Raw genomic sequence first — 12,455 nt, 5'->3', positions numbered from 1 at the left:
TAGATTCCACAAACAACAGAACAGAGATAATTCACCATTGGAGTCTGGCTTGAGATCCTTAGTATGATTGCCTTAAAATAGCTTTTAGCCTTTGTAGCTGGATATCCACTTACCTTAGAGCCATTTCAGCACATATAGTAAAAATTGCTCAAGTTGTTTCCACCCAGTTTCGAACTGGGGACCTTTCGCGTGTGAGGCGAATGTGATAACCACTACACTATGGAAACCTGTCTTCAGGAAGCAGAAGAAAATCTTCAGACTCACAAATTAAAATGTGTATAACGTAAAAGGGAGATAGATACTCTTGGCGTTGCAAACAATTCATACTTTCTGTCAAAAGTTGATCGCTGTTTCTGCTCGGTTTCGAACCGAGGACCTTTTGCGTGTTAGGCGAACGTGATAACCACTACACTACAGAAACTTCACTTTGGGTTGAGTGGTCTTTTTCCAAGACAGGTTCATCCAATAATATGCACTGCAAGCAGAGTGTCAGTCTGTGTAGATTCCACAAACAACAGGACAGAGCTAATTCATCATGGCAGTCTGACTTGAGGTCCTTTGTATGATTGCCTCCAAATAGCTTGAAATTACAGCCTTTGTAGCATGGAAATCCACTAACCTGAGAGCCATTTCAGCACATATAGTAAAAATTACTCAAGATGTTTCCACCCAGTTTCGAACTGGGGACCTTTCGCGTGTGAGGCGAACGTGATAACCACTACACTATGGAAACCTGTCTTGAGGTAGCATAAGGAAGTCTTGCGAATCACGAATTTTAAAAAACGTATAATGTAAAAGAGAGCTAAATACTCTTAGCGTCGCAAACAATCTATACTTTCTGTCAAAAGCTGACCGCTGTTTCTGCTCGGTTTCGAACCGAGGACCTTTCGCGTGTTAGGCGAACGTGATAACCACTACACTACAGAAACCTCATGGTGAGCTTAATTGCCTTTTTCCAAGACAGGTTCATCCCATAATCTGCCCTGCAATCAGAGTGTTGGTCTGTGTAAATTCCACAAGCAACAGGAAAGTGCTCATTGGGCTTGGTAGTCTGTCTTGAGATCCTTAGCACGATTGCCTTCAACTAGCTTGAAATTGGAGCCTTTGTAGTGTGGAAATGCGCTTGCCGGAGATCCATTTCAGCATGTTTAGTTAAAAAACACTCAATTTGTTTCTGCCCAGTTTTGAACTGGGGACCTTTCGCGTGTAAAGCGAACGTGATAACCACTACACTAGAGAAACCTCACAGTGAGTTTAGTGGCCTTTTTCCAAGACAGGTTCATCCCATAATCTGCACCGCAAGCAGAGTGTCAGTCTGTGTAGATTCCACAAACAACAGAACAGAGATAATTCACCATTGGAGTCTGGCTTGAGATCCTTAGTATGATTGCCTTCAAATAGCTTTTAGCCTTTGTAGCTGGATATCCACTTACCTTAGAGCCATTTCAGCACATATAGTAAAAATTGCTCAAGTTGTTTCCACCCAGTTTCGAACTGGGGACCTTTCGCGTGTGAGGCGAACGTGATAACCACTACACTATGGAAACCTGTCTTCAGGAAGCAGAAGAAAATCTTCAGACTCACAAATTAAAATGTGTATAATGTAAAAGGGAGATAGATACTCTTGGCGTTGCAAACAATTCATACTTTCTGTCAAAAGTTGGTCGCTGTTTCTGCTCGGTTTCGAACCGAGGACCTTTCGCGTGTCAGGCGAACGTGATAACCACTACACTACAGAAACTTCACTTTGGGTTGAGTGGTCTTTTTCCAACACAGGTTCATCCAATAATATGCACTGCAAGCAGAGTGTCAGTCTGTGTAGATTCCACAAACAACAGGACAGAGCTAATTCATCATGGTAGTCTGACTTGAGGTCCTTAGTATGATTGCCTCCAAATAGCTTGAAATTACAGCCTTTGTAGCATGGAAATCCACTAACCTGAGAGCCATTTCAGCACATATAGTAAAAATTACTCAAGATGTTTCCACCCAGTTTCGAACTGGGGACCTTTCGCGTGTGAGGCGAACGTGATAACCACTACACTATGGAAACCTGTCTTGAGGTAGCATAAGGAAGTCTTGCGAATCACGAATTTTAAAAAACATATAATGTAAAAGAGAGCTAAATACTCTTAGCGTCGCAAACAATCTATACTTTCTGTCAAAAGCTGACCGCTGTTTCTGCTCGGTTTCGAACCGAGGACCTTTCGCGTGTTAGGCGAACGTGATAACCACTACACTACAGAAACTTCACTTTGGGTTGAGTGGTCTTTTTCCAAGACAGGTTCATCCAATAATATGCACTGCAAGCAGAGTGTCAGTCTGTGTAGATTCCACAAACAACAGGACAGAGCTAATTCATCATGGTAGTCTGACTTGAGGTCCTTAGTATGATTGCCTCCAAATAGCTTGAAATTATAGCCTTTGTAGCATGGAAATCCACTAACCTGAGAGCCATTTCAGCACATATAGTAAAAATTACTCAAGATGTTTCCACCCAGTTTCGAACTGAGGACCTTTCGCGTGTGAGGCGAACGTGATAACCACTACACTATGGAAACCTGTCTTGAAGTAGCATAAGGAAGTCTTGCGAATCACGAATTTTAAAAAACGTATAATGTAAAAGAGAGCTAAATACTCTTAGCGTCGCAAACAATCTATACTTTCTGTCAAAAGCTGACCGCTGTTTCTGCTCGGTTTCGAACCGAGGACCTGTCGCGTGTTAGGCGAACGTGATAACCACTACACTACAGAAACCTCATGGTGAGCTTAATTGCCTTTTTCCAAGACACGTTCATCCGATAATCTGCCCTGCAATCAGAGTGTTGGTCTGTGTAAATTCCACAAGCAACAGGAAAGTGCTCATTGGGCTTGGTAGTCTGTCTTGAGATCCTTAGCACGATTGCCTTCAACTAGCTTGAAATTGGAGCCTTTGTAGTGTGGAAATGCGCTTGCCGGAGATCCATTTCAGCATGTTTAGTTAAAAAACACTCAATTTGTTTCTGCCCAGTTCCGAACTGGGGACCTTTCGCATGTAAAGCGAACGTGATAACAACTACACTACAGAAACCTCACAGTGAGTTTAGTGGCCTTTTTCCAAGACAGGTTCATCCCATAATCTGCACCGCAAGCAGAGTGTCAGTCTGTGTAGATTCCACAAACAACAGAACAGAGATAATTCACCATTGGAGTCTGGCTTGAGATCCTTAGTATGATTGCCTTCAAATAGCTTTTAGCCTTTGTAGCTGGATATCCACTTACCTTAGAGCCATTTCAGCACATATAGTAAAAAATCCTCAAGTTGTTTCCACCCAGTTTCGAACTGGGGACCTTTCGCGTGTGAGGCGAACGTGATAACCACTACACTATGGAAACCTGTCTTCAGGAAGCAGAAGAAAATCTTCAGACTCACAAATTAAAATGTGTATAATGTAAAAGGGAGATAGATACTCTTGGCGTTGCAAACAATTCATACTTTCTGTCAAAAGTTGGTCGCTGTTTCTGCTCGGTTTCGAACCGAGGACCTTTCGCGTGTTAGGCGAACGTGATAACCACTACACTACAGAAACTTCACTTTGGGTTGAGTGGTCTTTTTCCAAGACAGGTTCATCCAATAATATGCACTGCAAGCAGAGTGTCAGTCTGTGTAGATTCCACAAACAACAGGACAGAGCTAATTCATCATGGTAGTCTGACTTGAGGTCCTTAGTATGATTGCCTCCAAATAGCTTGAAAGATCCATTTCAGCATGTTTAGTTAAAAAACACTCAATTTGTTTCTGCCCAGTTTCGAACTGGGGACCTTTCGCATGTAAAGCGAACGTGATAACCACTACACTACAGAAACCTCACAGTGAGTTTAGTGGCCTTTTTCCAAGACAGGTTCATCCCATAATCTGCACCGCAAGCAGAGTGTCAGTCTGTGTAGATTCCACAAACAACAGAACAGAGATAATTCACCATTGGAGTCTGGCTTGAGATCCTTAGTATGATTGCCTTCAAATAGCTTTTAGCCTTTGTAGCTGGATATCCACTTACCTTAGAGCCATTTCAGCACATATAGTAAAAAATCCTCAAGTTGTTTCCACCCAGTTTAGAACTGGGGACCTTTCGCGTGTGAGGCGAACGTGATAACCACTACACTATGGAAACCTGTCTTCAGGAAGCAGAAGAAAATCTTCAGACTCACAAATTAAAATGTGTATAATGTAAAAGGGAGATAGATACTCTTGGCGTTGCAAACAATTCATACTTTCTGTCAAAAGTTGGTCGCTGTTTCTGCTCGGTTTCGAACCGAGGACCCTTCGCGTGTTAGGCGAACGTGATAACCACTACACTACAGAAACTTCACTTTGGGTTGAGTGGTCTTTTTCCAAGACAGGTTCATCCAATAATATGCACTGCAAGCAGAGTGTCAGTCTGTGTAGATTCCACAAACAACAGGACAGAGCTAATTCATCATGGTAGTCTGACTTGAGGTCCTTAGTATGATTGCCTCCAAATAGCTTGAAATTATAGCCTTTGTAGCATGGAAATCCACTAACCTGAGAGCCATTTCAGCACATATAGTAAAAATTACTCAAGATGTTTCCACCCAGTTTCGAACTGAGGACCTTTCGCGTGTGAGGCGAACGTGATAACCACTACACTATGGAAACCTGTCTTGAAGTAGCATAAGGAAGTCTTGCGAATCACGAATTTTAAAAAACGTATAATGTAAAAGAGAGCTAAATACTCTTAGCGTCGCAAACAATCTATACTTTCTGTCAAAAGCTGACCGCTGTTTCTGCTCGGTTTCGAACCGAGGACCTGTCGCGTGTTAGGCGAACGTGATAACCACTACACTACAGAAACCTCATGGTGAGCTTAATTGCCTTTTTCCAAGACACGTTCATCCCATAATCTGCCCTGCAATCAGAGTGTTGGTCTGTGTAAATTCCACAAGCAACAGGAAAGTGCTCATTGGGCTTGGTAGTCTGTCTTGAGATCCTTAGCACGATTGCCTTCAACTAGCTTGAAATTGGAGCCTTTGTAGTGTGGAAATGCGCTTGCCGGAGATCCATTTCAGCATGTTTAGTTAAAAAACACTCAATTTGTTTCTGCCCAGTTCCGAACTGGGGACCTTTCGCATGTAAAGCGAACGTGATAACAACTACACTACAGAAACCTCACAGTGAGTTTAGTGGCCTTTTTCCAAGACAGGTTCATCCCATAATCTGCACCGCAAGCAGAGTGTCAGTCTGTGTAGATTCCACAAACAACAGAACAGAGATAATTCACCATTGGAGTCTGGCTTGAGATCCTTAGTATGATTGCCTTCAAATAGCTTTTAGCCTTTGTAGCTGGATATCCACTTACCTTAGAGCCATTTCAGCACATATAGTAAAAAATCCTCAAGTTGTTTCCACCCAGTTTCGAACTGGGGACCTTTCGCGTGTGAGGCGAACGTGATAACCACTACACTATGGAAACCTGTCTTCAGGAAGCAGAAGAAAATCTTCAGACTCACAAATTAAAATGTGTATAATGTAAAAGGGAGATAGATACTCTTGGCGTTGCAAACAATTCATACTTTCTGTCAAAAGTTGGTCGCTGTTTCTGCTCGGTTTCGAACCGAGGACCTTTCGCGTGTTAGGCGAACGTGATAACCACTACACTACAGAAACCTCATGGTGAGCTTAATTGCCTTTTTCCAAGACAGGTTCATCCCATAATCTGCCCTGCAATCAGAGTGTTGGTCTGTGTAAATTCCACAAGCAACAGGAAAGTGCTCATTGGGCTTGGTAGTCTGTCTTGAGATCCTTAGCACGATTGCCTTCAACTAGCTTGAAATTGGAGCCTTTGTAGTGTGGAAATGCGCTTGCCGGAGATCCATTTCAGCATGTTTAGTTAAAAAACACTCAATTTGTTTCTGCCCAGTTTCGAACTGGGGACCTTTCGCATGTAAAGCGAACGTGATAACCACTACACTACAGAAACCTCACAGTGAGTTTAGTGGCCTTTTTCCAAGACAGGTTCATCCCATAATCTGCACCGCAAGCAGAGTGTCAGTCTGTGTAGATTCCACAAACAACAGAACAGAGATAATTCACCATTGGAGTCTGGCTTGAGATCCTTAGTATGATTGCCTTCAAATAGCTTTTAGCCTTTGTAGCTGGATATCCACTTACCTTAGAGCCATTTCAGCACATATAGTAAAAAATCCTCAAGTTGTTTCCACCCAGTTTAGAACTGGGGACCTTTCGCGTGTGAGGCGAACGTGATAACCACTACACTATGGAAACCTGTCTTCAGGAAGCAGAAGAAAATCTTCAGACTCACAAATTAAAATGTGTATAATGTAAAAGGGAGATAGATACTCTTGGCGTTGCAAACAATTCATACTTTCTGTCAAAAGTTGGTCGCTGTTTCTGCTCGGTTTCGAACCGAGGACCTTTCGCGTGTTAGGCGAACGTGATAACCACTACACTACAGAAACTTCACTTTGGGTTGAGTGGTCTTTTTCCAAGACAGGTTCATCCAATAATATGCACTGCAAGCAGAGTGTCAGTCTGTGTAGATTCCACAAACAACAGGACAGAGCTAATTCATCATGGTAGTCTGACTTGAGGTCCTTAGTATGATTGCCTCCAAATAGCTTGAAATTACAGACTTTGTAGCATGGAAATCCACTAACCTGAGAGCCATTTCAGCACATATAGTAAAAATTACTCAAGATGTTTCCACCCAGTTTCGAACTGGGGACCTTTCGCGTGTGAGGCGTACGTGATAACCACTACACTATGGAAACCTGTCTTGAGGTAGCATAAGGAAGTTTTGCGAATCACGAATTTTAAAAAACGTATAATGTAAAAGAGAGCTAAATAATCTTAGCGTCGCAAACAATCTATACTTTCAGTCAAAAGCTGACCGCTGTTTCTGCTCGGTTTCGAAACGAGGACCTTTCGCGTGTTAGGCGAACGTGATAACCACTACACTACAGAAACCTCATGGTGAGCTTAATTGCCTTTTTCCAAGACAGGTTCATCCCATAATCTGCCCTGCAATCAGAGTGTTGGTCTGTGTAAATTCCACAAGCAACAGGAAAGTGCTCATTGGGCTTGGTAGTCTGTCTTGAGATCCTTAGCACGATTGCCTTCAACTAGCTTGAAATTGGAGCCTTTGTAGTTTGGAAATGCGCTTGCCGGAGATCCATTTCAGCATGTTTAGTTAAAAAACACTCAATTTGTTTCTGCCCAGTTTCGAACTGGGGACCTTTCGCGTGTAAAGCGAACGTGATAACCACTACACTACAGAAACCTCACAGTGAGTTTAGTGGCCTTTTTCCAAGACAGGTTCATCCCATAATCTGCACCGCAAGCAGAGTGTCAGTCTGTGTAGATTCCACAAACAACAGAACAGAGATAATTCACCATTGGAGTCTGGCTTGAGATCCTTAGTATGATTGCCTTCAAATAGCTTTTAGCCTTTGTAGCTGGATATCCACTTACCTTAGAGCCATTTCAGCACATATAGTAAAAAATCCTCAAGTTGTTTCCACCCAGTTTAGAACTGGGGACCTTTCGCGTGTGAGGCGAACGTGATAACCACTACACTATGGAAACCTGTCTTCAGGAAGCAGAAGAAAATCTTCAGACTCACAAATTAAAATGTGTATAATGTAAAAGGGAGATAGATACTCTTGGCGTTGCAAACAATTCATACTTTCTGTCAAAAGTTGGTCGCTGTTTCTGCTCGGTTTCGAACCGAGGACCTTTCGCGTGTTAGGCGAACGTGATAACCACTACACTACAGAAACTTCACTTTGGGTTGAGTGGTCTTTTTCCAAGACAGGTTCATCCAATAATATGCACTGCAAGCAGAGTGTCAGTCTGTGTAGATTCCACAAACAACAGGACAGAGCTAATTCATCATGGTAGTCTGACTTGAGGTCCTTAGTATGATTGCCTCCAAATAGCTTGAAATTACAGACTTTGTAGCATGGAAATCCACTAACCTGAGAGCCATTTCAGCACATATAGTAAAAATTACTCAAGATGTTTCCACCCAGTTTCGAACTGGGGACCTTTCGCGTGTGAGGCGTACGTGATAACCACTACACTATGGAAACCTGTCTTGAGGTAGCATAAGGAAGTTTTGCGAATCACGAATTTTAAAAAACGTATAATGTAAAAGAGAGCTAAATAATCTTAGCGTCGCAAACAATCTATACTTTCAGTCAAAAGCTGACCGCTGTTTCTGCTCGGTTTCGAAACGAGGACCTTTCGCGTGTTAGGCGAACGTGATAACCACTACACTACAGAAACCTCATGGTGAGCTTAATTGCCTTTTTCCAAGACAGGTTCATCCCATAATCTGCCCTGCAATCAGAGTGTTGGTCTGTGTAAATTCCACAAGCAACAGGAAAGTGCTCATTGGGCTTGGTAGTCTGTCTTGAGATCCTTAGCACGATTGCCTTCAACTAGCTTGAAATTGGAGCCTTTGTAGTTTGGAAATGCGCTTGCCGGAGATCCATTTCAGCATGTTTAGTTAAAAAACACTCAATTTGTTTCTGCCCAGTTTCGAACTGGGGACCTTTCGCGTGTAAAGCGAACGTGATAACCACTACACTACAGAAACCTCACAGTGAGTTTAGTGGCCTTTTTCCAAGACAGGTTCATCCCATAATCTGCACCGCAAGCAGAGTGTCAGTCTGTGTAGATTCCACAAACAACAGAACAGAGATAATTCACCATTGGAGTCTGGCTTGAGATCCTTAGTATGATTGCCTTCAAATAGCTTTTAGCCTTTGTAGCTGGATATCCACTTACCTTAGAGCCATTTCAGCACATATAGTAAAAAATCCTCAAGTTGTTTCCACCCAGTTTAGAACTGGGGACCTTTCGCGTGTGAGGCGAACGTGATAACCACTACACTATGGAAACCTGTCTTCAGGAAGCAGAAGAAAATCTTCAGACTCACAAATTAAAATGTGTATAATGTAAAAGGGAGATAGATACTCTTGGCGTTGCAAACAATTCATACTTTCTGTCAAAAGTTGGTCGCTGTTTCTGCTCGGTTTCGAACCGAGGACCTTTCGTGTGTTAGGCGAACGTGATAACCACTACACTACAGAAACCTCATGGTGAGCTTAATTGCCTTTTTCCAAGACAGGTTCATCCCATAATCTGCCCTGCAATCAGAGTGTTGGTCTGTGTAAATTCCACAAGCAACAGGAAAGTGCTCATTGGGCTTGGTAGTCTGTCTTGAGATCCTTTGCACGATTGCCTTCAACTAGCTTGAAATTGGAGCCTTTGTAGTGTGGAAATGCGCTTGCCGGAGATCCATTTCAGCATGTTTAGTTAAAAAACACTCAATTTGTTTCTGCCCAGTTTCGAACTGGGGACCTTTCGCGTGTAAAGCGAACGTGATAACCACTACACTACAGAAACCTCACAGTGAGTTTAGTGGCCTTTTTCCAAAAACAGGTTCATCCCATAATCTGCACCGCAAGCAGAGTGTCAGTCTGTGTAGATTCCACAAACAACAGAACAGAGATAATTCACCATTGGAGTCTGGCTTGAGATCCTTAGTATGATTGCCTTCAAATAGCTTTTAGCCTTTGTAGCTGGATATCCACTTACCTTAGAGCCATTTCAGCACATATAGTAAAAATTGCTCAAGTTGTTTCCACCCAGTTTCGAACTGGGGACCTTTCGCGTGTGAGGCGAACGTGATAACCACTACACTATGGAAACCTGTCTTCAGGAAGCAGAAGAAAATCTTCAGACTCACAAATTAAAATGTGTATAACGTAAAAGGGAGATAGATACTCTTGGCGTTGCAAACAATTCATACTTTCTGTCAAGAGTTGGTCGCTGTTTCTGCTCGGTTTCGAACCGAGGACCTTTCGCGTGTTAGGCGAACGTGATAACCACTACACTACAGAAACTTCACTTTGGGTTGAGTGGTCTTTTTCCAAGACAGGTTCATCCAATAATATGCACTGCAAGCAGAGTGTCAGTCTGTGTAGATTCCACAAACAACAGGACAGAGCTAATTCATCATGGCAGTCTGACTTGAGGTCCTTTGTATGATTGCCTCCAAATAGCTTGAAATTACAGCCTTTGTAGCATGGAAATCCACTAACCTGAGAGCCATTTCAGCACATATAGTAAAAATTACTCAAGATGTTTCCACCCAGTTTCGAACTGGGGACCTTTCGCGTGTGAGGCGAACGTGATAACCACTACACTATGGAAACCTGTCTTGAGGTAGCATAAGGAAGTCTTGCGAATCACGAATTTTAAAAAACGTATAATGTAAAAGAGAGCTAAATACTCTTAGCGTCGCAAACAATCTATACTTTCTGTCAAAAGCTTACCGCTGTTTCTGCTCGGTTTCGAACCGAGGACCTTTCGCGTGTTAGGCGAACGTGATAACCACTACACTACAGAAACCTCATGGTGAGCTTAATTGCCTTTTTCCAAGACAGGTTCATCCCATAATCTGCCCTGCAATCAGAGTGTTGGTCTGTGTAAATTCCACAAGCAACAGGAAAGTGCTCATTGGGCTTGGTAGTCTGTCTTGAGATCCTTAGCACGATTGCCTTCAACTAGCTTGAAATTGGAGCCTTTGTAGTGTGGAAATGCGCTTGCCGGAGATCCATTTCAGCATGTTTAGTTAAAAAACACTCAATTTGTTTCTGCCCAGTTTCGAACTGGGGACCTTTCGCGTGTAAAGCGAACGTGATAAACACTACACTAGAGAAACCTCACAGTGAGTTTAGTGGCCTTTTTCCAAGACAGGTTCATCCCATAATCTGCACCGCAAGCAGAGTGTCAGTCTGTGTAGATTCCACAAAAAACAGAACAGAGATAATTCACCATTGGAGTCTGGCTTGAGATCCTTAGTATGATTGCCTTCAAATAGCTTTTAGCCTTTGTAGCTGGATATCCACTTACCTTAGAGCCATTTCAGCACATATAGTAAAAATTGCTCAAGTTGTTTCTACCCAGTTTCGAACTGGGGACCTTTCGCGTGTGAGGCGAACGTGATAACCACTACACTATGGAAACCTGTCTTCAGGAAGCAGAAGAAAATCTTCAGACTCACAAATTAAAATGTGTATAACGTAAAAGGGAGATAGATACTCTTGGCGTTGCAAACAATTCATACTTTCTGTCAAAAGTTGGTCGCTGTTTCTGCTCGGTTTGGAACCGAGGACCTTTCGCGTGTTAGGCGAACGTGATAACCACTACACTACAGAAACTTCACTTTGGGTTGAGTGGTCTTTTTCCAAGACAGGTTCATCCAATAATATGCACTGCAAGCAGAGTGTCAGTCTGTGTAGATTCCACAAACAACAGGACAGAGCTAATTCATCATGGCAGTCTGACTTGAGGTCCTTAGTATGATTGCCTCCAAATAGCTTGAAATTATAGCCTTTGTAGCATGGAAATCCACTAACCTGAGAGCCATTTCAGCACATATAGTAAAAATTACTCAAGATGTTTCCACCCAGTTTCGAACTGGGGACCTTTCGCGTGTGAGGCGAACGTGATAACCACTACACTATGGAAACTGTCTGGAGGAAGTACATATAGTGGGTTCGCGGAAAAAACCCCATGCGTTTAATTGTCCAAAGGGCGAATAATCACCCGGATGGACCGTAGGGCACATTCGGATCACTTTGCTCTGTTAATTACCACGCCGAATGACCTTTCGTACTTCCCCAGCTCCCGCTGACCGCTCCTTTGATTCCCCCGGATAGTGCCCGTATGGACGCAGATAGGGGGCGACCAAGGGCTAACTGGTGACCCCCCCTCCGTCCGTGGACCAACTAAACGTCCGCTCCTCATCTTCAAACAGGTAAAAGGGGTAAGTCGCTCCCTCGAGACCGCTAAACGTCCGATCCCCTGTTAAGAGATGGGGCGCGGTTGACCGCTGCCCGCCGGCCCGTTATTTGTCCGATCGACTATCGGTTTGACGGAGCGGTCAGCGAGGGTGAGGTCAGGGTCCCGCCAACCGACTATTTGCCCGATTACCTACTATTTTCGATTTCCGTGCCTTTCCATTGGACCAATCCTCGGGTGGGCGGGTGTGGCCACGCCCCCATCCCACGGACCGGTTATTCGTCCGATATCCCGCTAAATTTTCGATTCGCTCCCGTTCGCACACGGAAGGTCGCGGCTCCCCGAGATTCGGGTCCCCGGACCCCCGGGGGCCCCCGACTCGGGCCCCCGAGGCGCGGAGCCCTGCGACGTCGCCAATTTTTTCCCTGCGCCCCAGGGCCACGCCCTCCAGGTGTGCCGTTCGGGGGCCCCCCGTGTGCCAGGGTGCCAAATCTGGGGCCCGCGGGACCCCCGTAGCGAAATCCCTCTATGCCATTTTCGCAAGAGGGCCTGCCGGAGCGGGTTCGCGGACGCCGCTTCGAGAGGGCCCACGGACCGGGGGGCGGCTCTTTCCCACTCGCCG

General features: G+C 44.0%; 25 non-coding genes across 25 annotated transcripts; all 25 read right to left on the bottom strand.

Moving 5' to 3' along the window:
* Nucleotides 1-660: 660 nt before the first annotated feature.
* trnav-cac (transfer RNA valine (anticodon CAC)) lies at nucleotides 661-733 on the bottom strand. Its single transcript has one exon. It is a non-coding gene; the product is annotated as a tRNA-Val (tRNA).
* A 123-nt stretch (nucleotides 734-856) lies between these two features.
* On the bottom strand, nucleotides 857-929 carry trnav-aac (transfer RNA valine (anticodon AAC)). The gene has a single exon. It is a non-coding gene; the product is annotated as a tRNA-Val (tRNA).
* Nucleotides 930-1,169: 240 nt separating this feature from the next.
* Nucleotides 1,170-1,242, bottom strand: trnav-uac (transfer RNA valine (anticodon UAC)). The gene has a single exon. It is a non-coding gene; the product is annotated as a tRNA-Val (tRNA).
* A 232-nt stretch (nucleotides 1,243-1,474) lies between these two features.
* Nucleotides 1,475-1,547, bottom strand: trnav-cac (transfer RNA valine (anticodon CAC)). Its single transcript has one exon. It is a non-coding gene; the product is annotated as a tRNA-Val (tRNA).
* Nucleotides 1,548-1,668: 121 nt separating this feature from the next.
* trnav-gac (transfer RNA valine (anticodon GAC)) lies at nucleotides 1,669-1,741 on the bottom strand. Its single transcript has one exon. It is a non-coding gene; the product is annotated as a tRNA-Val (tRNA).
* A 239-nt stretch (nucleotides 1,742-1,980) lies between these two features.
* trnav-cac (transfer RNA valine (anticodon CAC)) lies at nucleotides 1,981-2,053 on the bottom strand. The gene has a single exon. It is a non-coding gene; the product is annotated as a tRNA-Val (tRNA).
* A 123-nt stretch (nucleotides 2,054-2,176) lies between these two features.
* Nucleotides 2,177-2,249, bottom strand: trnav-aac (transfer RNA valine (anticodon AAC)). Its single transcript has one exon. It is a non-coding gene; the product is annotated as a tRNA-Val (tRNA).
* A 748-nt stretch (nucleotides 2,250-2,997) lies between these two features.
* Nucleotides 2,998-3,070, bottom strand: trnav-uac (transfer RNA valine (anticodon UAC)). Its single transcript has one exon. It is a non-coding gene; the product is annotated as a tRNA-Val (tRNA).
* Nucleotides 3,071-3,302: 232 nt separating this feature from the next.
* Nucleotides 3,303-3,375, bottom strand: trnav-cac (transfer RNA valine (anticodon CAC)). Its single transcript has one exon. It is a non-coding gene; the product is annotated as a tRNA-Val (tRNA).
* Nucleotides 3,376-3,496: 121 nt separating this feature from the next.
* trnav-aac (transfer RNA valine (anticodon AAC)) lies at nucleotides 3,497-3,569 on the bottom strand. Its single transcript has one exon. It is a non-coding gene; the product is annotated as a tRNA-Val (tRNA).
* A 204-nt stretch (nucleotides 3,570-3,773) lies between these two features.
* Nucleotides 3,774-3,846, bottom strand: trnav-uac (transfer RNA valine (anticodon UAC)). The gene has a single exon. It is a non-coding gene; the product is annotated as a tRNA-Val (tRNA).
* Nucleotides 3,847-5,093: 1,247 nt separating this feature from the next.
* On the bottom strand, nucleotides 5,094-5,166 carry trnav-uac (transfer RNA valine (anticodon UAC)). Its single transcript has one exon. It is a non-coding gene; the product is annotated as a tRNA-Val (tRNA).
* Nucleotides 5,167-5,398: 232 nt separating this feature from the next.
* Nucleotides 5,399-5,471, bottom strand: trnav-cac (transfer RNA valine (anticodon CAC)). Its single transcript has one exon. It is a non-coding gene; the product is annotated as a tRNA-Val (tRNA).
* A 121-nt stretch (nucleotides 5,472-5,592) lies between these two features.
* Nucleotides 5,593-5,665, bottom strand: trnav-aac (transfer RNA valine (anticodon AAC)). Its single transcript has one exon. It is a non-coding gene; the product is annotated as a tRNA-Val (tRNA).
* A 240-nt stretch (nucleotides 5,666-5,905) lies between these two features.
* Nucleotides 5,906-5,978, bottom strand: trnav-uac (transfer RNA valine (anticodon UAC)). The gene has a single exon. It is a non-coding gene; the product is annotated as a tRNA-Val (tRNA).
* Nucleotides 5,979-6,404: 426 nt separating this feature from the next.
* Nucleotides 6,405-6,477, bottom strand: trnav-aac (transfer RNA valine (anticodon AAC)). Its single transcript has one exon. It is a non-coding gene; the product is annotated as a tRNA-Val (tRNA).
* Nucleotides 6,478-7,225: 748 nt separating this feature from the next.
* trnav-uac (transfer RNA valine (anticodon UAC)) lies at nucleotides 7,226-7,298 on the bottom strand. The gene has a single exon. It is a non-coding gene; the product is annotated as a tRNA-Val (tRNA).
* A 426-nt stretch (nucleotides 7,299-7,724) lies between these two features.
* trnav-aac (transfer RNA valine (anticodon AAC)) lies at nucleotides 7,725-7,797 on the bottom strand. Its single transcript has one exon. It is a non-coding gene; the product is annotated as a tRNA-Val (tRNA).
* Nucleotides 7,798-8,545: 748 nt separating this feature from the next.
* trnav-uac (transfer RNA valine (anticodon UAC)) lies at nucleotides 8,546-8,618 on the bottom strand. The gene has a single exon. It is a non-coding gene; the product is annotated as a tRNA-Val (tRNA).
* A 739-nt stretch (nucleotides 8,619-9,357) lies between these two features.
* Nucleotides 9,358-9,430, bottom strand: trnav-uac (transfer RNA valine (anticodon UAC)). Its single transcript has one exon. It is a non-coding gene; the product is annotated as a tRNA-Val (tRNA).
* Nucleotides 9,431-9,663: 233 nt separating this feature from the next.
* Nucleotides 9,664-9,736, bottom strand: trnav-cac (transfer RNA valine (anticodon CAC)). Its single transcript has one exon. It is a non-coding gene; the product is annotated as a tRNA-Val (tRNA).
* A 121-nt stretch (nucleotides 9,737-9,857) lies between these two features.
* trnav-aac (transfer RNA valine (anticodon AAC)) lies at nucleotides 9,858-9,930 on the bottom strand. Its single transcript has one exon. It is a non-coding gene; the product is annotated as a tRNA-Val (tRNA).
* Nucleotides 9,931-10,169: 239 nt separating this feature from the next.
* On the bottom strand, nucleotides 10,170-10,242 carry trnav-cac (transfer RNA valine (anticodon CAC)). The gene has a single exon. It is a non-coding gene; the product is annotated as a tRNA-Val (tRNA).
* Nucleotides 10,243-10,365: 123 nt separating this feature from the next.
* trnav-aac (transfer RNA valine (anticodon AAC)) lies at nucleotides 10,366-10,438 on the bottom strand. The gene has a single exon. It is a non-coding gene; the product is annotated as a tRNA-Val (tRNA).
* Nucleotides 10,439-11,489: 1,051 nt separating this feature from the next.
* On the bottom strand, nucleotides 11,490-11,562 carry trnav-cac (transfer RNA valine (anticodon CAC)). The gene has a single exon. It is a non-coding gene; the product is annotated as a tRNA-Val (tRNA).
* Between the last annotated feature and the right edge of the window lie 893 nt (nucleotides 11,563-12,455).

Source organism: Pseudorasbora parva, chromosome 5 (assembly GCF_024679245.1).
Source record: "Pseudorasbora parva isolate DD20220531a chromosome 5, ASM2467924v1, whole genome shotgun sequence".
In the NCBI taxonomy this organism is placed as follows: Eukaryota; Metazoa; Chordata; class Actinopteri; order Cypriniformes; family Gobionidae; genus Pseudorasbora; species Pseudorasbora parva.
Note: the sequence above shows the minus strand (reverse complement) of the source record. Positions and strands in the feature narration are given on the sequence as shown.